We start from the raw sequence: 21,567 nt of genomic DNA, 5'->3' as shown, positions 1-21,567 counted from the left end.
TAAAAATGCAGGCAGGGCGCCGGACAAAGCACTCGGGATACAATGTATGTGAAATGGTTTGAAACAGCAATGTTTTACTATGTAAAATTCGTTTTGAAAAAAATGAAATTTTTTTAAATTTTCAAATTTCGCGCCCATACGTCCCGACGTCACAGGGTCCGGAACACAGAAGCCGGATGCTGGCATCGGCCGGAGGAGATGGCCGGGGACGCTGCAGGGGACACATCGCAGGAGCGAAGGACAAGGTAAGCTATGGAGGGACTCCCAGAGCAACGCCGCATGGTAAGCCCGAGTGTAGCTCGGGGTTACCGCTTTTGGTACTGAAACTTTACCTCGACCTACACTCGGGAATACCGCCAGGGAGGTTAATGAATACAGAGCCTGCTTGGATTGGCTGTGTCAGAGAGGCGGGCTGATGATGTCACAACTTCAGCCAATCCGAGCAGGCTCTGTATTCATTAATAGAATACATCGCTCGCAGTGATTGGCTCAGCGTGGTACACTGTATGTAGCTGAAGCTACCATACAGTATTACCGCACATCCAACGTTCTATACCCGGCGTATAAGATGACCCCCAATTGTTGGGGTGTGTTTTTAAGTAAAAAAAGTCGTCTTATACGCCGGAAAATACGGTATTTGTAGATGTATTCCAAAAATGTAGATTTGTATTTTTAAAGACATACAGTATACTGGAAATGTATTATTAAAAATATATATTTCATATATTTTGTAATAAAAACGCATTTCAACATACAGTATCTATCTATCTATCTATCTATCTATATATAGAGAGAGAGAGATTGAAATATATTGAATACGGTCAAACTTGTAGTATTTCAAATATATGTCAATATATTTGGGAAGAATATTTTAAAAATATATTTCAAACATATTTTTCTTCCTTATGGGAATGTGCGTGGTTGCAGCCTGCTAGTGTGGAAATCAAAGAGTTAAAGCAGGTGATGAAAAGACAATACAAGACCTTCTCGCTGCCTGTCAAATGCTCTCTGAAGAGCGACACAAACAAAGCAAAGCACATGTGAATGAGCCTTTACTGACATGTGGATCAGGAATACTGTAAGTAGTTTGCCAAAGAAGAAGAAATAATAAAGATCAAAGGCATAAAGGACTTTTAAGGTGCTCGTATATCCTCAGGATAGAAAACTCTGACACATTGGATGTATAAAAAATATAAAGTTTTATTACACATAGTGAAAAGAACATATACTCCCATAAAAACAGGTAAGAACATGAATCCTTCAGTACAGTGAACCCCATTTCACACCTTCCCTCTTGTAACACTGACGAGCCATGGCCAAAAGGTAAGTATTTAGGAAGATGAGAAGATGGTAAACTCCAACACGTTTTGCCGAATTGGCTTCTTCAGGGGTTCAAAGGAGGGGAAAGAACTGCAAATAGAGAAGGGATCATGAAATACAGTATATTTAAATAGTAATTCTTTTCTTAGACATCAAAGTCTGACAACACAGATTGACTCCTTGACGCCGACGTCACACAAATATGCGGCCTCACAGAACTGGCCTTTTTTCTGTGGGGCCGCACACACAGCGCGCTCTCAGCACAAAGACCAGGGTGTCACTAACGATCGGAACCTGGGACTCCTGATTCCGGGTCACATGATTGCTGTGATTGCCACTGATTGGCTATCACAGTGATCAGTCACTGTACAGACCGGACCCCTTGTTTTTTTTTCCTCTCTATGAATAGAGGAGAAAGATACATTATATCTCTCTAACTCCTGGCATAGAGAGGAAAAACAAAATGTTTGTTTAAAAAAATATAAATAAATAAATATTAAAAAAGAAAAGAAAAAATAAAGAAAAAATACCTAGATCAAGGTTTGATCTAGTTCAGTGCCAGGGTTAGTGTTTGGGTCAAGTTCAGGGTCAAAAGTCAAGGTCAAAAGGTCAGGGTTAATAGTCAGGATTTTTTATTTAAATTGGTATCAGTGTCAGTGTGTTTTAGGTAAAAAAAAAATGTGCACAATTGTTTCTGGGCTGTACTATGGGTACAAACACCAAATAACATACACATATATGGTGTCGCTGCAATCGTCAAGAGCTGGAGAATGTATTTTGGGTTGTTCTTTGGTGGTAGGTTATGGTAGTAACAAGAAACACACAGTTAAATTAAAAAAATTATTATTTTTTTACTATTCTGGGCCAGTTTTCCTTTAATAATAAAAAAAATCAGGAGATATCCATTACCATTTAACACCAAATGAAAGCCCAATTTGTCCTGAAAAAACAAGGTATAATCCACCCGGATGTACAAAGTAGTTGTGATGATATGTACGGTTTTACTAACACATGTCAACATTGCAAAATTGTGCTTAGGCATTAAGATTTGTTTTACCCTTAGGCATGAAGGGGTTAACCTTGTTATAACCAACATCAATGTATTTTATGTTGGTTATGACAAGGGTATTCCTTTACAGCTTTGCTCTTTTTTTGTACATGTAAATATTTGGACCTGGTGCTGATGGATCAGACATATCAAGTGTGAACAAAAGTAGAAACTGTTCACTTTTCCAAATTAAATGTTGGGTTGGTGAATGGTGAAACTGTTCACTTCAATCATCCAGTCATGTGCAAGAAAAATCTTTTTTTTTTTTATCCTGCACATGATTGGGTATTCAAAGTACATACAGCTTATTCCCAAAGTGAACATTCACATTGCAAAGTCAACCACCTCTACGCCTTTGTCAAATCACTCAAACTGATTGCACTTTGATTTATCCCATATGCATTCTTGTACTAAGTCAAACAGTATGGCAGTCAGAAACCGCCAGGGAACTAGCATTTTCAGAGGGAGGTAAGCAATATCCCCCTCTGTTGCTCCCCTGCTGCATAACAGTGGGGGAGAGAAGGAAAGGTGATTTTTGTTGTTGGGGTGGAGGACATTAAAGTGACATTAAACCTTCATTTTTCAATTAAAATAACAAACATAGGGGACGATTTACTAAAGCTGGTCCACTTAGACTCTGGCGCAGCTGTGCATGGTAGCCAATCAGCTTCTAATCTCGGCTTGTTGAATTAGGCTTTAGCAATAAAACCTGGAAGCTGATTGGTTTCTTTGCAGAGGTGCATGAGATTCTGAGTGAACCAGCTTTAGTAAATAAACCCCATGGCATACTTACCTGTTCTGTGTGATGGTTTTCCACAGATCAGTCCCGGTCCTCCTCTTCTGAGGTCCCCCGCCGAGCTTCTTGCTGCTCCCAACCAGTGGATTGGCATACGTGTGGTGAACACTGTTCCGAGCATGGTGGTTCATGGTTTGGGCATCCATAACTTGGTATTCTGCAGGACCCATCATCACCTTGAAATGTGGAGTCTCTGTCAGTGACTATGTACTAAATGTGGCCAACTATGTCCACCCCATGGTTCAGACGTTCTTTCCGGAAGACAGCTCAATTTACCAAGAAGATAATGCTCTGATTCACACAGCTGATGTTGTCAAATTGTGGTTTGATGAGCATGCAGACGATGTCTCAATATCATAGAGCCGATATGGTCAACAAGCTCCGGTCTCGTTTTCAAAGACTTACTGTATATTTGTCATATTCCAGTAGAATTTAGGCCATCTTGGATGCCAAAGGCAGTCCAACACCATATTGGGTAACTATTTTGTTGTTTTATCTGGTGTTTTCATAATTTTCAAAGAAAAAAATGGTCACCTTCCCAGGTCTATAACTGGCTGTTTAACCTCCCTAGCGGTATTCCTGAGTGTAGCTCGGGGTAAAATGTCAGTACCAAAAGCGGTAACCCCGAGCTACACTCGGGCTTACCATGCGGCGCTGCATAGGGTGTCCCTGCAGAGCTTACCTTGTCCTGCGCTCCCGCAATGTGTCCCCTGCAGCGTCCCCGTCCATCTCCTCCGGCCGATGCCGGCATCCAGCTTCTGTATTCCGGTCCCTGTGACGCCGGGACGTATGGGCGGCGGCGGCGGCGGCGGGAAATTTGAAAATTTAAAAAAATTTCATTTTTTTCCAAATAAATTTTGCATAGTAAAACATTGCTGTTTCAACCCATTTCACATACATTTTGTCCCGAGTGCTTTGTCCTGTGCCCTGCCTGCATTTTTACCGTTCTTTCTGCCTGGAAACTGAGAAAAGTCCATGGCGTCCAAAAAGCGTCCCTTTAGGTCAAAAGCGGATTTAGATCAGCTAGAGAACAGCGATAGTAAATCAGAACCACTTGCAGAATTGAGTGATAATGATTCGTGGGGGAAATTCGTCATCAGACACTGAAAACGATTTTGCGACTTTGCTCACCGATGTGCGAACTTGGCGCTCTATTTCAAATTTCAGTATTTTTGGTTTGATTATATTATTGAATTAAATGTATTATTATTATATTATTATTTTTTATGATTATTTATTAAATTATAATTTATGATTTCGTGTTTCAAATTTTATCATACCCGGGATGTTTACTAGACTCTTGTTCGGACAGAATTCAGTGAGTTATTCCTAAAAATTACAGGCCTGCAATAAAAAAACTACATATCTCCATGCAAAATAATGGTATCGCTTTCAGCACCAAAAATCTGAAATAATCATACCGCCAGGGAGGTTGAACAGAGAACATGGAAGACGTCACAAAGTAAAAAATAGGACCATCCAGTTCAACTTGCCAGCCTACCCCAATAACCCCCCAATAATGGCTATTGTTGGCAAGGAACATGGATAAGTATAACTTATCAAAAGAGGGGGATAAGAAAGCCAGTTCAAACTGCCAGCCAGTTAGCCAACTATCAAAAACCAAATTAACCTGTCTAAGAACATGCGTTTAAAAACAGGGGTTTAGTTAGCACACATTTGCAAATACATACGTAAGCCACAGAGCCACATCACGGCACCCTGAGTGTCTGTGGTCCTAACTCTATAAATCTTGAGAGTCCTGCAAATGGAGGCACATGCATTTAAATGGATAGAAACAAGGGCAGGTGAACCTGAGGGAGCCCACCCCTCATTAAGGTCATGGGAGCGCACCTGACACCAAGCATGTAGCACAACGGCAGCCAGGGTGTCCAATGCACCCACTGAACCTCCAAAATTAACATACAAAGAAAAAACTGGTCACCTACCCAGGTCTATAACTGGCTTTTTAAACAGTGAACATGGAAGGCGTCACAAAGTAAAAAATAGGACTTTTAATAAATTTGTCTAACCCCTATACATACGTATACAGAGGTCCCTAGACACCCCCACATATCACGAAGTGCAGTGCTGTCTTTCAGGATGAGTTTAAGAAAAAACATACTGTACATTTTCCTGGGTACTGCTAAGGCACAATAAACATTTCTAAATGTTTCCTATAACATACCAAGTCTTCAGTCTTTCAGTTCAGTTTCCTTTAAAGTTTGATAATTGCTTTGTATCTCTTTATTTTTACCATTGCAATCATTTTTTTTTACATATCTACATTTAAAGCCTAACTCCGGGAATTAAAAAGATACACAATTTGCTTTTCCAATCCACCTGCCTCTAGCAAAACTTACCTTATTTTTCGCACCATAAGACGCACTTTTTTCCCCCCAAAAAAGGGGGGGAAATGTCAGAGCGTCTTATGGAGCGAATATGGAGCGGCCGGTCTGGTATTTCTACCGCCGCGTCAGAATACCGGGCCGGCCGCTCAGCTCTACAGCGGGACCTTATAGAGATGACTGCTGACCTTTGGGGAGGGGGGGGAGCGGGTACCTGAATTTGACAGATACCCGCTCCCACTTCCGTGGAGTTGTTCTTTCATCTTACCCGTTCCTCTATCCAGCGGCGCGGTCTTCCCGGCTTCTGTAGTGTGGGCATGACAGCCGGGTGCCAAGTGCGCATGCCCAGGAAGCAGTGCTTTTTGTGAATGGTAAGGCGGCACCTGGGACACATGACAGATCCCAGAAGCCGCCGGACCACTCACAAAGCGCAAGTGCTTCTCGCTCATGCGCACTGGGCACCCGGCTGTCATGCCGAGCGCCATTACAGAAGCCGGGAAGACAGCGCGCGGCTGGATAGAGGAACAGGTAAGATGAAAGAACAACTCCGCGGAAGTGGGAGCGGGTACCTGTCAAATTCAGGTACCCGCTCCCCACCTCCCCAAAGGTCAGCAGTCATCCCCTGTACTATCCACAGTCTCTGGTCATCCCTGTGCTGTCCGCAGTCTCTGGTCATCCCTGTGCTGTCCGCAGTCTCTGGTCATCCCTGTGCTGTCCGCAGTCTCTGGTCATCCCTGTGCTGTCCGCAGTCTCTGGTCATCTCCTGTACTGTCCGCAGTCTCTGGTCATCCCTGTGCTGTCCGCAGTCTCTGGTCATCCCTGTGCTGTCCGCAGTCTCTGGTCATCCCTGTACTGTGTCCGCAGTCTCTGGTCATCCCCTGCACTGTGTCCGCAGTCTCTGGTCATCTCCTGTACTGTGTCCGCAGTCTCTGGTCATCTCCTGTACTGTGTCCGCAGTCTCTGGTCATCTCCTGTACTGTGTCCGCAGTCTCTGGTCATCTCCTGTACTATGTCCGCAGTCTCTGGTCATCTCCTGTACTGTGTCCGCAGTCTCTGGTCATCTCCTGTGCTATGTCCGCAGTCTCTGGTCATCTCCTGTACTATGTGAGCAGTCTCTGGTCATCTCCTGTGCTATGTCCGCAGTCTCTGGTCATCTCCTGTGCTATGTCCGCAGTCTCTGGTCATCTCCTGTGCTATGTCCGCAGTCTCTGGTCATCTCCTGTGCTATGTCCGCAGTCTCTGGTCATCTCCTGTGCTATGTCCGCAGTCTCTGGTCATCTCCTGTGCTATGTCCGCAGTCTCTGGTCATCTCCTGTGCTATGTCCGCAGTCTCTGGTCATCTCCTGTGCTGTGTCCGCAGTCTCTGGTCATCTCCTGTACTGTGTCCGCAGTCTCTGGACATCTCCTGTAATGTGTCCGCAGTCTCTGGTCATCTCCTGTACTATGTCCGCAGTCTCTGGTCATCTCCTGTACTGTGTCCGCAGTCTCTGGTCATCTCCTGTACTGTGGCCGCAGTCTCTGGTCATCCCCTGAACTGTGTCCGCAGTCTCTGGTCATCTCCTGTACTATGTCCGCAGTCTCTGGTCATCTCCTGTACTGTGTCTGCAGTCCATTAGTTCAGAATTTTTTTTTCCTGTTTTCTGCCTCTAAAACCTAGGTGCGTCTTATGGTCAGGTGCGTCTTATGGAGCGAAAAATACGGTACTTTTTGCTGAGGCCATGTTGCTTTCTGGTGAATTATACACTGCCAATTGGCTGTCAAGAGTGTCCATCAAATGGTCCTCTAGCCTTACAGTGATGGTGATGTCATGACACTCGGAGTGCAACAAGACCGATCTGCTGCAGGCAGTTTAGCTTCTCATCACTGGTCTCTATTACTAGAAGAGGCGGCATAGAAGGTCACATAAAAGTCAAAATTAGGGTTTTAGATTAGAATAAAACTATAGACATGATTGGGGGGGAAATGTTTTTTTTCCATTGGAGTTCAGCATTTATACAAGGGGCTATTTTATTTTTTATTTATTATGGGTTTTATAAAGTGAGAGATCAGCAGTACCTGTTTGCTCGCAGACTCTCTCTCCAAATGAAGCTTTATACAGCCTGGTCTGTCTAGACCAAGCAGGGAGGAGGGGAGAGAGCAGGTGAGTCGCTGATTTGAGTCAACTGTGCATATAAAAGTGAGCTTGAGCTACTAAACTCCATCAACAAGCCTTAAGTGTTAAAGCATTTGAAGTATAACTCCACATTCTTTAGGAAAAACCAACCCTCTCCGGGTGATCAATGCACAATGCTGGGATTTTAACAAACTTTCTTGAAAATTCCTACCTGCTTCTGCTATGAACAGTGGTGTATTTAGGTTTTGTGCTGCCCTAGGCAACACAAAAATCATCTGCCCCCATGGACATGGGCCAATCCCTTCCCCCACCCATGGAGAGAGCCTGACATCGACCAACATCACCCATGCCCCCCACCCGGGAAAGCCTTCTACTACCCCCCCCCGGTGATAGAGAGAAAGACACTCGTATTCACACCTCCAGACATCACCGGGAATGAGAGTCAAGCTCTGCATAAACCATCAAGCAGCCTGCAGCCTCTCTCGGATCCCACCTGGTCCCCATGCTGTGTGTGTCCCTTCTTCCATGCCTTCTTTTAGGTGGAGGTGCTGAAAAATGCCGCCCTAGGCAAGTGCCTTGTTTGCTTTGTGATAAATACGCCCCTGGCTACGAAGAAATATCTATTTGTTTGCCCCTATCTTTTGCAGAGTGATTCTGAATGGAAAGGTCTGGTTCATTATCACCTGGTGCACATTCAGTGTTTTGATGAGAAATGTTGCAGTGTCTTTATCCCTTTAGAGGTATCTAACCCTTAAGGAGTATCTTACAAAAACTGAAATTCCAATTGAAGGGGGTGCATTAACCTCCCTAGCAGTATGATTATGTCAGTATTTCTGTGCTCAAAGTGGTACATTGTTTTCAATGGAAATATGTTGTTTTTTTATTGTAGGCTTGTAATTCTTAGGAATAACTCACTGAAATCCGTCCGAACAAGAGTGTAGTAAACATCCCGGGTATGATAAATTTGAAACACAAAATCATAAATTATAATATAATAAAGAATCATAAAAAATAATAATATAATAATAATAATAATAAATGTAATTCAATAATATAATCAAACCAAAAACACTGAAATATAGCGCCAAGTTCGCACATCGCTGAGCAAAGTTGCAAAATCGTTTTCAGTGTCTGATGACGAATTTCCCCCACGAATCATTATCACTCAATTCTGCAAGTGGTTCTGATTTACTATCGCTGTTCTCTAGCCGGTCTAAAACCGATTTTGACCTAAAGGGACGCTTTTTGGACTCCATGGGCATTTCTCAGTTTCCAGGCAGAAAGAACAGTAAAAATGCAGGCAGGGCACCGGACAAAGCACTCGGGACAAAATGTATGTGAAATGGTTTGATACAGTAATGTAATTCTATCAGATTTTAGTGTATTGAGTGAATGTCAAATTTTTACATTTTTGAAAGTCCCGCCGGTTCCATCCCCCGTACGTCCCGTATGTCCCGACGCTTGCAGGGAACGGAACCTGGAAGACGGATGCCGGCATCGGCTGGAGGACATGGCCGGGGACGCTGCAGGGGGAACATCGCGGGAGCGAAGGACAAGGTAAGTGCAGAAGAGATCCCGGAGCAACGCTGCAGTGTATTCCCGAGTGTAGCTCGGGGTTACCACTTCTGGTACTGAAACATTACCCCGAGCTACACTCGGGAATACCACCAGGGGGGTTAAATGTAACTAATATCTTAAGTGGGGTACACACTATGAGAAAATCAGAAGAAAAATTCCATACGAGGAACATTGTTCAACTTTCATAATATGTGTACACAACTTTCGACATCCGATTCAGAATTTCCAAATGAAAATTTCCGAAGGGACAGACTGCTAAATTTTTCTTGTACGTGAACAGAACTATTTTCTTTAATGTGCACTGTTTTTGTACAAGAAAAATTGGATGCGAAAGATTGCACATGATCAGAAACAATAACCAGCAGTAATCTGGACTACAACGTTTCTACATCAAACAAAAAAAAAAGCCTTTGTCATTTGAGAATTTTCATACAATTAGTACCATCCTCGGGTTCGACTTGCTGTGAAACATTGAGGAAAACCAAACGATCGTTCACCCGACTTTCTGATAGTGTGTACCCAGCTTTAGTGGTGGCTTCTGGGAAAATCAGTGAGCTAATCACAAAGAACATGGACAGGAAAGGATATTTCTGGATGAGTTCTGTACAACAACAAAGTAAAAGAACACCTCCAGGTTTCCATATTGAATTGAATTTTGCAAAAAATTACAGTGGCTGCTAATTAAAATGTAATTTTTAATGATATTAAATTACAATTTGGCTTGTGTAGCAATTTTATGTTATATTATTATTTTTTTTTTAATTTGCTATTTTTTTTTATGAATGTGGTGTTACCTTTTAAGTATGGCACATATAAAAAGAATCCTAGAGACCACCTCCTGATTGAAAATAAGTATAAAATATTATTATGCAATATTGCCTATTTAAATAAAATGGAAATAAATATGAGTTATATTTTTACCTTTAGTCCAGAACATGATAAAATAAAAGGAAAATATTTACAAGGGGAATTTTCTTGATAGTTTTTCCGCTCAGCACAGTCTGGTTCAGCTCCCATACCAGCAGTCATGAGATCCGTAGACTAGACAAGAAAGAAAGTCTGAAAACCCGGCTCTTTACTGTACTTTGTTCCTCGTGTTTTCACAGGAAATTTTATGGCTATTTGCATTTGTTTGCCTTTGATTACATGTGAAGTTTTCCAGGAAAGGAAATCATCACAAAATTACGCTCTTACCTTTTTCTTTAATATGCATTCTCTTTTCTCAAAGGAGAACTGACTATCCCTTCTGATATTCTGTTGTTCCGCCATAATTTCTGCCTATTATTCCGGAGTAAATAGTTGACAATTAGCACTATAGGATAATGTGGAGAATGTCAGGGAGAATATGGCAGAAAATAGCAGAAAACAAACCTTTGTTTAAATAAAGCCCTTCACTACGCACAAGGGAATCTGAGTAAAAACATTGTCACAATTTCAATATATAACAATTTCCATTTATGTTTCCTATTTTTTTTTCCTATGTTACGAAACACACTCATTATCTGCATCATTCAGCACAGCTACTTGTTATATATAAATAGTTGACCAGTTAATCATGAAGGCTGAAATAATTACATAAGGTAACAGGGGCGAACTGACAACTCATGGGGCCCCCGGGCAATAGGGGATCATGGGGCCCCTGTATCCTTGCCCACATTCAAAGCACACCCAAAAAAGCCTATAAAAGGTACCAGGGGCATTTCATGGGGTCCCCTAGAGACCCCGCGCCCTTGGGCAGTGCCCGAGTTTCCAAACGGTCAGTCCACCCCTGTCTGTGCTACATTACTGCATATGCATCAACGCACATTTGGGTTGATTTACTAAAGGTAATTATACCGTGCACTGCAAGTGCAGTTGCTTTAAATTCGAGGGGAAGCTCTGAAATGAGGCGAAGCTCTGCTGATTTCTTTCATCCAATCATGTGCAAGCATACATGCTGTTTTTTTAATTTCCTTGCATGTTCCCCTCAAATCTAGAGCAAGTGCACAGCCTATTTGCCTTTAGTAAATCAACCCCATTGTGTCACGCCTTAACATTAGCAGCTCATTTATTTTAAATGGTCTGTCACAGGGCTGCTGTTAGAAACCACGGGGCCCCATACAGCCAACTTGACACCCCCCCACTAAAAAAACAAACAAACATAGTTTACTATACTTCAGTTATGAATGAACACAGTGAGTGATCAGTACTGATCACTCATTGTGTTCATTCAGGAAAGGAAGGGGCTGGTAAATGTGACATATTTACTGCAACCTTACCCCACTCTCCATCCAGAAGGATCCTATTGCCTTAATGCCTGCAGCTGCCAGAGGGAAGGAAAGGAGGGTAGCCGGCAGCACTGTGGGGGTGGGGGGACCTGGGCATTTCATGGGGTCCCCTAGAGACCCCGGGCCCTCGGGCAGTGCCCAAGTTTCCAAATGGTCAGTCCGCCCTGTCCTGAATGCTAGCTGCTATTGTTCAACCAAGCGCTTGCTCATTACCAGTTTCTCAGATGGTCAGTCCGCCCCTGTAAGTTGCATGTCCAGCCAGAAACCTACTTGGAGTGGAAAGGATTAAACACCCTGTCGGGTTTTTATGGCTGAAATGAATAGAAAAGCATCCAAGAGGCACTGGGATTTTAACTTTATACAATGTAGTGAGAGGGCAAAAATATTTGAAGAGTTCACTGGCTCATATTAGGCTGCTCACAACAGACAAAGCTACCCTCCAGTGGGTACCCCAACAGGTTACTAGTAAGAAGCATGCACAAATGGAAGGACCACCAGACCAAAAGATAAAAGAGTCCAAATTAATTTATTAGTTTGTACTAAAAAAAAGAGTCAACACATTTCAGGGGTTAGAAAGACGTCCTCTTCATCAAGGCTACAGTTAAGAAAAACAGACAAGGCTACCCTCCAGTGGGTACCCCAGCAGGTTACTGGAAAGAAGCATGCACAAATGGAAGGACCACCAGACCAAAAGATAAAAGAGTCCAAATTCATTTATTAGTTTGTACTAAAAAACAGCCAATACATTTCAGGGGTCAGAAAAACTCCCTCTTCATCAGGGCTACAGTTTAAAAAACATACAAGGCTACTCACCAGTAGGTACCCTAGCAGGTTAGCAGAAAGAAACATGCATAAATGGAAGGAGCACCAGACCAAAAGATAAAAGAGTCTGCTTTCATTTATTAGTTTGTACTAAAGAAACAGCCAACACGTTTCAGGAGTCAGAAAAACACCCTCTTCATCAGGGCTTCAGTTAAAAAAACCAGACAAGACTACCCTCTAGTGGGTACCGCAGCAGGTTAATGGAAAGAAACATTCACAAATGGAAAGAACACCAGAACCAAATTCAGTTATTAGTTTTTAGTAAATAAACAGCCAATGCGTTTCTGCCTCCTTCTTCAGGGATTCAATTTAAAAAAATGCACAAATGGAAGACAAAAGAGTTCAAATGCATATTTAGGCTTTTACCTAAAAAAAAAAAGCCAACGTATTTCAGGGGTCAGAAAAACTTCCCCTTCATCAGGGCTTCAGTTAAAAAAGCAGAAAAGACTACCCTCCAGTGGGTACCCCAGCAGGTTACCAAAAAGAGACATGCACAAATGGAAAGTGCAGCAGACCAAAAGATAAAAGAGTCCACATCCCCTAGTAAGAGTAAGAATCCCCTATAATGAGCACCATTTAACAGAAAGAGTGAAAAACCCACAAAATGGGCACCCATTAACAGGCAGAGTGGGACCAGCACATAATGGGCACCCCTCAACAGCAAGAGTGAAAACCCCTTATAATGGTCTCCCCTCAATATGAAGAGAGGGAACTCCTTATAATGGGCACCCCTAACAGGAAGAGCAGGGACTCCTTATAATGGGCACCCCTAACAGGAAGAGCAGGGACTCCTCATAATGGGCACCCCTCAACAGGAAAAGTAGGAACCCCTCATGATGGGCACCCCTCAACAGGAAGAGTAGGAACCCCAGTGCACCTCTGACACACATAGATTGCAGTACACCACTCAGTAACATATTACTGCAACGCACGTTATGTGCTTTAGCGTGATGGCATGCCAATCATCTTAAATCTTGACCAAGTGTTGCAGCACACCACAGTGCATGGTACTACACTACTCTGCATTGTGGGGCGCTAGGTCTGAGAAAATGCTACATTTCTGTTTTTTGGGGTTTGTTCCTGTGTGTTGACAGCCCAGGGTCATGGATAAGGTCATGTTGGGGGCCCAGGCCAGCAGGGGGCCCCAGGCAGCTGAGGGATTTGGATGTGGGCAAGTAGGGTGATCAGAACAGCGGAGGGGTGATTGCAGGTACCGATCCATATGGCTCTTTCTGCAGCAGCTGAAAGCTGACTTCTCTCCCTCCCTTCGGCTTTCAGCTGCTGCAGGGAGAGCCATACAGGGGATCAGTTCCAGTAATTGCCCCTCATCACCCACCTTGTGCACCATATGTTTCCCCATGATGCCCAGGTCCCCCCACCCCCACAGTGCTGCCGGCTACCCTCCTTTCCTTCCCTCTGGCACTCTGTACTGATCACTCACTGTGTTCATTCATAACTGAAGTATAGTAAACTATGTTTTTTTTTTTTGGTGTGGGGGTGTCAGGTTGGCTGTATGGGGCCCCGTGGTTTCTAACAGCAGCCCTGTGACAGACCATTTAAAATAAATGAGCTGCTAATGTTAAGGCGTGACACAATGGGGTTGATTTACTAAAGGCAAATAGGCTGTGCACTTGCTCTAGATTTGAGGGGAACATGCAAGGAAATTAAAAAAACAGCATGTATGCTTGCACATGATTGGATGAAAGAAATCAGCAGAGCTTCGCCTCATTTCAGAGCTTCCCGTCGAATCTAAAGCAACTGCACTTGCAGTGCACGGTATAATTACCTTTAGTAAATCAACCCCAATGTGCGTTGATGCATATGCAGTAATGTAGCACAGACAGGGGTGGACTGACCATTTGGAAACTCGGGCACTGCCCGAGGGCCCGGGGTTAGTAGGGGGCCCCATGAGATGCCCCTGGTACCTTTTTCATAGGCTTTTTTGAGTTTGAGCATGGACACAGGGGCCCCATGATCCCCTATTGCCCGGGGCCCCATGAGTTGTCAGTCCGCCCCTGAGCACAGAATAATGGAGAAGAGTGAATGGGTCCTTAGAGTAACCAAAAGGGCCTGAGGCTGATTCAGCCCACCAGGCTCTACCTGCAACTGAAATATCACTTTAGGGTGATAAAATGGTGCAGTGCTATTTTTACACATACAAATAATTATTTGCACTAACACTGGAGCACCCGTATGTATGATGTATGATGGTACTATATGGACATTAATGTTTTACACTTTATTTATAACAAATGCAAATGGTACACTGAGCACTTGTTGTTTGCAATATATATCCCTGTATAGGGACTCACCTTCTTTTTTTGTGTATATCACACTTGAATATTGGGGATTGGTCCCAGTGAGGGACAGGTTCAAGTCACGCATTTGGGTCCTATTGGACCGCATGTTTTTCTTCTGCACCTTTTATCACCTAAAAGATCCTGGCAGATCTTACGCACCTGTATATTTTATAACTGTATATGCGTTTATGTTTATTGATCTGTATCCACTGATTTTATAATTATTGGTATGTGTAAAAATAGCGCTGCACCATTTTGTTTATTATATTGCATTGTCCTGGTTTAGGTATAGGATAGGGTGTTGGCTGCTTATATCATTATTCCTTCACTCTTAGCAGCGCAGGAGGATCTCCACTTACTATTGTCACTTTAGGGTGGACTTCCCCTTTAAAATGTGAACCTACAGATTATATTCAATGGTCGTCCTTTGAATCAACTCCAGAATCTTTATCAGCTCACATCGCCATGCTAGAACTGTGCCGTAAAAACAACATTTTACAAAATCCCTCTTCCCAGCGATCACAGCCAACACGGTCTAGTCCATCTCAGCAGACTGTGCAGCATATTGCTTCTTGATTGTAAGGTGACAAATTATAAGAAAAGGCTTTTTGGTGTCTTCACAGTTCATATACATCCTGTCAGAGTGGGCCTTTCATGTAACTCTCCTGGGTAAAGTCATTTGCAGAGACAAAACACATCAATGAAATCTGCCATCTAACCGCACTCTTTTTTCAACGCGTTTGCGTAAGTGTGCGCTCTGTGTTTTGACATTACTGAGATTGAGTTGGCAGGAATCCCTCGATGGCTGTCAAACACTTTTACACTTCAAAACTAACTAAGCAGGGAAGAGTCTCAGAATTGTTCTTTACAGCTGACGTACGGATACTTTGTTGCCTCCTCCTCGTCTGTTCTGCAGCCAATTGGTTCTTTATGTTGCAGGAAAAACGAAGCTACTTTTGAATATTAACAGATAAATCTAGAGTGCTGTAGAGCAATTACAATTACCCTCGTGCATTGCCGTGGTAACAAAGGAATTTGTTTGAAAATGACAAAAAATATATACTCACAAACCAAGATTCAGAAAACAAGCTAGGAACCGATGTGACAGTCTGAGCAGCTGGTATTCTAACAGCAGGGTGTGCTAACGCGTTTCGGGAGACATACTCCCTTCCTCAGAGCTCTGTGAGTTTGTATTTTTTGTCCAGGGGCGGACTGACCATTTAGAAACTCGGGCACTGCCCGAGGGCCCGGGGTCAGTAGGGGGCCCCATGAGATGCCCCTGGTACCTTTTTTATAGGCTTTTTTGAGTTTGGGCTAGGACACAGGGGCCTCATGATCCCCTATTTCCCAGGGGCCCCATGAGTTGTCAGTCCGCCCCTGTTTTTGTCATTTTCCTAAAAAAATGTTTGTACCACGGTAATGCATGAGGAGAGTGCACCCCTTCTTTGCTTTCTTCCAGTATAATCAAGATTCCCTGATCTTTAGAGGGCTGCACCCAAGCGAGTGATTGCTACTGTGGTCCTTGGATGCTCACGGACTTGAGCACTTGTGTTGTTCTTTTTCTTTTGACAATTACAACTACCATGTAAAGTTTCAGCTTAGGTGGTACCTTCAGTTTAGGCAACTCTTACAGAGACACAGCTTGAACCAATGTACGTATGTATGTGCCATACCTGTGGGCTCACCATGAAAGCTGGAAATCACTGCAGCAGGCACCACTCAGTGTTGGATTTATAAGGGCGTAAAAGGGACAACTGCCCTGAGCCCCCTGACAGAAGGGCCCCCCCATACAAAAATAATATACAAAATTATATAAAATCATACAAAATAAATAATAATACAACAATATAAAAAATAGAAAAAAAATATATACTCACAAACCAAGATTAAGAAAACAAGCTAGGAACCAATGTGACAGTCTGAGCAACTGGTATTCTAACAGCAGGGTGTGCTAATGCGTTTCTGGAGACATACTCCCTTCCTCAGAGCTCTGTGAGTTTATAGTTTTTGTCATTTTCATTAAAAAAATTTTTTACCACGGCAATGCATGAGGAGAGAGCTCCCCTTCTTTGCTTTCTTCCAGTATAATCAAGATTCCCCGATCTTTAGAGGGCTGCACCCAAGCAAGTGATTGCTACTGTGGTCCTTGGATGCTCATGGACTTGAGCGCCTGTGTTGTTCTTTTTCTTTTGACAATTACAACTACCGTTTAAAGTTTCAGCTTAGGTGGTACCTTCAGTTTAGGCAACTCTTACAGAGACACAGCTTGAACCAATGTACGTATGTATGTGTCATACCTGTGGGCTCACCATGGAAGCTGGAAATCACTGCAGCAGGCACTACTCAGTGTTGGATTTATAAGGGCGTAAAAGGAACAACTGCCCTGAGCCCCCTGACAGAAGGGCCCCCCCATACAAAAATAATATACAAAATTATATAAAATCATACAAAATAAATAATAATACATCAATATAAAATATATAATAATAAAACAATTTAGGGAAGTAATATGTTGCCTGCCATCAGCTCTAAAATAAATATACATAAACCAGTGCCACCTAGTACTCAACCACAGTGTATAAACTAAAACCACATCACAAACTTCCTACATAAATGAAATGAAAAACAAAAAAGACAATATTATCTGTGTATATACTCCTTGTAATATGCACAACATCTTTAAAATAAGTAAAAAAAAAAAATGTCCATGTGTACCAAATTTGTTTGCGTGTACCATTTTGAATTTTCTTTATTGAATGAGTTCTTGAGATGCATCAATAGTACTTCACACACATTCTTATTAATTGAAAAATATTGGGATAATGCACATGTGTACCCAATTTGTTTATGTGTGCCACTTTAAATATTTCTTATTAAATGTGTTCACCAGATGCATCAAAAATACTTAAGACACCTTCTTATTCCTTTATCCTCATGCTTCCACAAGTGTTTTATAATATATAGTTCATCCAAAGTGCATATATCATCACCACAAGGCTTGTACTTTCACCCTATGACTAGGCCTAACATGTATTAGGTCAAATGCGCCTTCCCCTTTAAATAGGATTATTATAAACCACAGCAACAATCTCCACTCCAGTATCCAGAAGCTCCACAATCCAGTTCCATCCTCCATACTGCTTTGGGCCAGGGCAATATAAAACTCAAAAAGTGGAAGAGTACATAGGGCTCTGCTTCCAATGAGTTATTGCATTAAAAATATCTATATGCCTAACTTAAAAAGTGCACTAAACACTGCAGTATCAAGCAATTACATACAGGACAACCTCCATAAAAATGGCTACTCACACACTTCCTTTTAGCGGCGTGACGTCACCGGCTCTACCCAACGTGTTGCGTCAAATCATGTTACTTCTTCAGGGGTATTTCATTTATGTAAGAAGTTTGTGATGTGGTTTTAGTTTATGCGCTGTGGTTGAGTAGTGCGCAGCACTGGTTTATGTATTCTATATTTATATCACTTTATCTTGTGGAAACACACTGTGAGCAGAAGACATACTTTTATTTGGTTCATGTTTGGAATAATATTTTTTAGAGGAGTGATTGCACTTGGGTTGTTTTTTTGAGTTTAGTGTCATCATCTGTAAAAGTTGTTACTCTGAACTGATATATTGTATTTTTTTTTTTTTTTTTAATATTGGTGGCTCAAGTGACCCACACATAGAGCACTTGTGACACATGAAGTCACATGAAAAGTTAAAATATATTAATTTTAATGTAATATATCAATATTGTACCGCGCTCCAATATATATAACTATGAGTGCTATGATAAATTATAAATAGCTGAAGTGTAACACCAATAATTCAATAATATTCTAAATCCATAATACTTGAATCCATAATTAATATAAATATATAAATTAAAAAAACAATTAATATTTATAAATGAGTGCAAAACACTAATAAAAGTGAAATATGAAAAATAAAATAAAATAAAAAAAATGAAAAAATTAGAAAAAATTAAAAATGGGAATGACAGTTCAGTTCATACGAATTGAGATGGTATTGTAGTTCAATCTAATCTGCGTAGTGGGTCAATGTTCATGGCATGAACCTCTCTCTCCTTCCTCCTCTCCTTTCTCCTCAATATAGCTTTCTCAATAAGAACTTTCTCCTCTAGCTGCGTGACTTATTCCTCCATAGCCGATACATACAGAGAAGGGGAAACAAGAAACATAGTGTCTTATCCTGGGTAACAATTGTTTATTGAGCTTCTAATCTCCCACTCACATGGTATAAGTAAAAGTAGCGCTTTGTATATAATGTATCCAAATCCTCCTGCAAACAGCCTTGCAGGTGTGTGTGTGTTCACTCGATATACTCGCCGTTCCTCTGTGGATGCGTGATGACGTCACCGCCCCTCCCCTACGCGTTACGCTACAGGGACTCGTAGCTTCCTCTGGGGGAAGCTACGAGTCCCTGTAGCGTAACGCGTAGGGGAGGGGCGGTGACGTCATCACGCATCCACAGAGGAACGGCGAGTATATCGAGTGAACACACACACACCTGCAAGGCTGTTTGCAGGAGGATTTGGATACATTATATACAAAGCGCTACTTTTACTTATACCATGTGAGTGGGAGATTAGAAGCTCAATAAACAATTGTTACCCAGGATAAGACACTATGTTTCTTGTTTCCCCTTCTCTGTATGTATCGGCTATGGAGGAATAAGTCACGCACCTAGAGGAGAAAGTTCTTATTGAGAAAGCTATATTGAGGAGAAAGGAGAGGAGGAAGGAGAGAGAGGTTCATGCCATGAACATTGACCCACTACGCAGATTAGATTGAACTACAATACCATCTCAATTCGTATGAACTGAACTGTCATTCCCATTTTTAATTTTTTCTAATTTTTTCATTTTTTTTTATTTTATTTTATTTTTCATATTTCACTTTTATTAGTGTTTTGCACTCATTTATAAATATTAATTGTTTTTTTAATTTATATATTTATATTAATTATGGATTCAAGTATTATGGATTTAGAATATTATTGAATTATTGGTGTTACACTTCAGCTATTTATAATTTATCATAGCACTCCTAGTTATATATATTGGAGCGCGGTACAATATTGATATATTAAGTTAACATCCATACACCTGGAGAGGGTGTAATAAGTACCATGGCGATCTAATATCTAGTTAAGCACGTAATTAATTTATTAGCAGTTCACATAATTTATTATTTACAAATATTTTTACACACGGAATTAATTGCTCTAAAAGTAAGAAAACTTCTAGTGGCTCACAAGTATTTAATCAATTTGCATTTATATTAATTTTAATGGGTGCCATCTTAATCAGTGCAACAAAAAAAAAGGTTCCTGCACTACTTTTCTGCAACTTTGCTGCAACTTGAGTGCCAAATACTGCAATGTTAATTCACAAAAGTTGCAAACAAGTTGCAAGGAAGTAGCAAGGAACTCACAAGACGTTGGGGTCACAGCAGTGTGAGCCGAGCCTTAAAGCAGTAGTAAACTTCAAAAATGTTCCCCTGCAAAATAATAGCATAATGTGCTAGTATGCGTCACATATTAGCACATTATGAAAGACTTACTTTAGAACGAAGCCCTCCAGCAGAGCGCTGTTATCACTGACAGGGCTTCCATCTTCACCCAGTCTTCCTTTCCGGTTCGTGGGCTGTGGCTGTTTGACTGGACAAGGTGAGATGACGTCACGGGCATGCGCACGGGAGTCATGGCACACAGTCCATTGAGAGCGCAGTACACATGCGCCGTTGACATTACTGGCTGCTACTACAGTAAATTTCTTCAAAGCGGTGCATGTTTAGGAAATATTTACTGTACCTACAGGTAAGCCTTATTTTAGGCTTACCTGTAGGTACAAGGAAAAAGGTAGGCTTTATTACCATTTTAAGGTGGCCTATAACTGCATGTGTGTGTGTGTGCACGAGTGACCTCAGAATGGCGTTGTGTTATACATTTTAAAAATGTGCAACTGTCACTGAGAATGTAAACCAACTCTGTGCATGAGGACCCCCCCAAACCTGAAGTGCCAGAGGCCCCCTAAGGTCAAAGTAAACAAAAACAAACAAGGGCGCACTCCAATCGTGCATTAACGTGGTACACCACGTATTTATTGAAAAATAATACTCACAAACCAAAAGGGATAAAAACAGAACAGGTGATCCATAAGGACAGTCCAATGGATTCAAACACCTTGTAGGGGATAGGCTAACGCGTTTCGGGAGACGGACCCCCAAAACGCGTTAGCCTATCCCCTACAAGGTGTATGAATCCATTGGACTGTCCTTACGGATCACCTGTTCTGTTTTTATCCCTTTTGGTTTGTGAATATTATTTTTCAATAAATACGTGGTGTACCACGTAAATGCAAGATGGGAGTGTGCCCTTGTTTGTTTTTGTTTACCATCACCTAGATTTCCTGATCTCTGAAGGGCTGCACCTCCACGTTGGACATTCAGAATTTCCTTAGTCTGCATGAAGGTTTGAGCGCTGGTTTCGTTTTGTTCTTCCCCTAAGGTCAAAGTCTGGCCCTGGCACCCAGACTTGCTGTTAGAAACCACGGGGCCCCTGTACAGCCAACGTGACAGGGCCCCCAACTAAACACAGTTTACTATGCTTCAGTTATGAATGAACACAGTGAGTGATTGATACCACCAAAGGAGTCTTTTGAATATGTAATTGTTTTCCTCACGTTTTTGGAAAATGTGAAAATCTTTCTGGTACGATACCAGAACAAATGATTTTCATTTAATCAGTACAGTATTTGTCTAAAAAAAACAAAAACAAGTGACCAAGACCGTGTATGCTCGGAAACAAAAGAATACATTACAATACAATACATGAAATCACTTCCGAAGTTGTATTCGGTCGTGCAAAACTTTTCGCAACTTTAGTAACCTCTTCATTTTCGAAATGAGACTAGCATGCAAAAAAAAAAAAGGTCAATCATTAGTCTGAGCTCCAA

General features: G+C 41.8%; 1 protein-coding gene and 1 long non-coding RNA gene across 2 annotated transcripts in view; one reads left to right on the top strand and one right to left on the bottom strand.

Annotated features, from left to right (window-relative positions):
- The window catches only part of NXPH1 (neurexophilin 1), a 450,681-nt gene that overhangs the window by 139,190 nt on the left and 289,924 nt on the right, over positions 1–21,567 (top strand). The gene's annotated exons all lie outside the window — the stretch shown is intronic.
- LOC149444757 (uncharacterized) lies at positions 1,326–20,271 on the bottom strand. Its single transcript, XR_016306524.1, has 4 exons — positions 20,174–20,271; positions 10,395–10,512; positions 10,122–10,241; positions 1,326–1,410 (listed from the first exon to the last, which is right to left on the bottom strand). It is a non-coding gene; the product is annotated as an uncharacterized LOC149444757 (long non-coding RNA).

This window comes from Staurois parvus, unplaced genomic scaffold (assembly GCF_062004578.1).
Source record: "Staurois parvus isolate SC_StPar_1 unplaced genomic scaffold, SC_StPar_1.0 ptg000779l, whole genome shotgun sequence".
Taxonomy (NCBI): domain Eukaryota; kingdom Metazoa; phylum Chordata; class Amphibia; order Anura; family Ranidae; genus Staurois; species Staurois parvus.
Note: the sequence above shows the minus strand (reverse complement) of the source record. Positions and strands in the feature narration are given on the sequence as shown.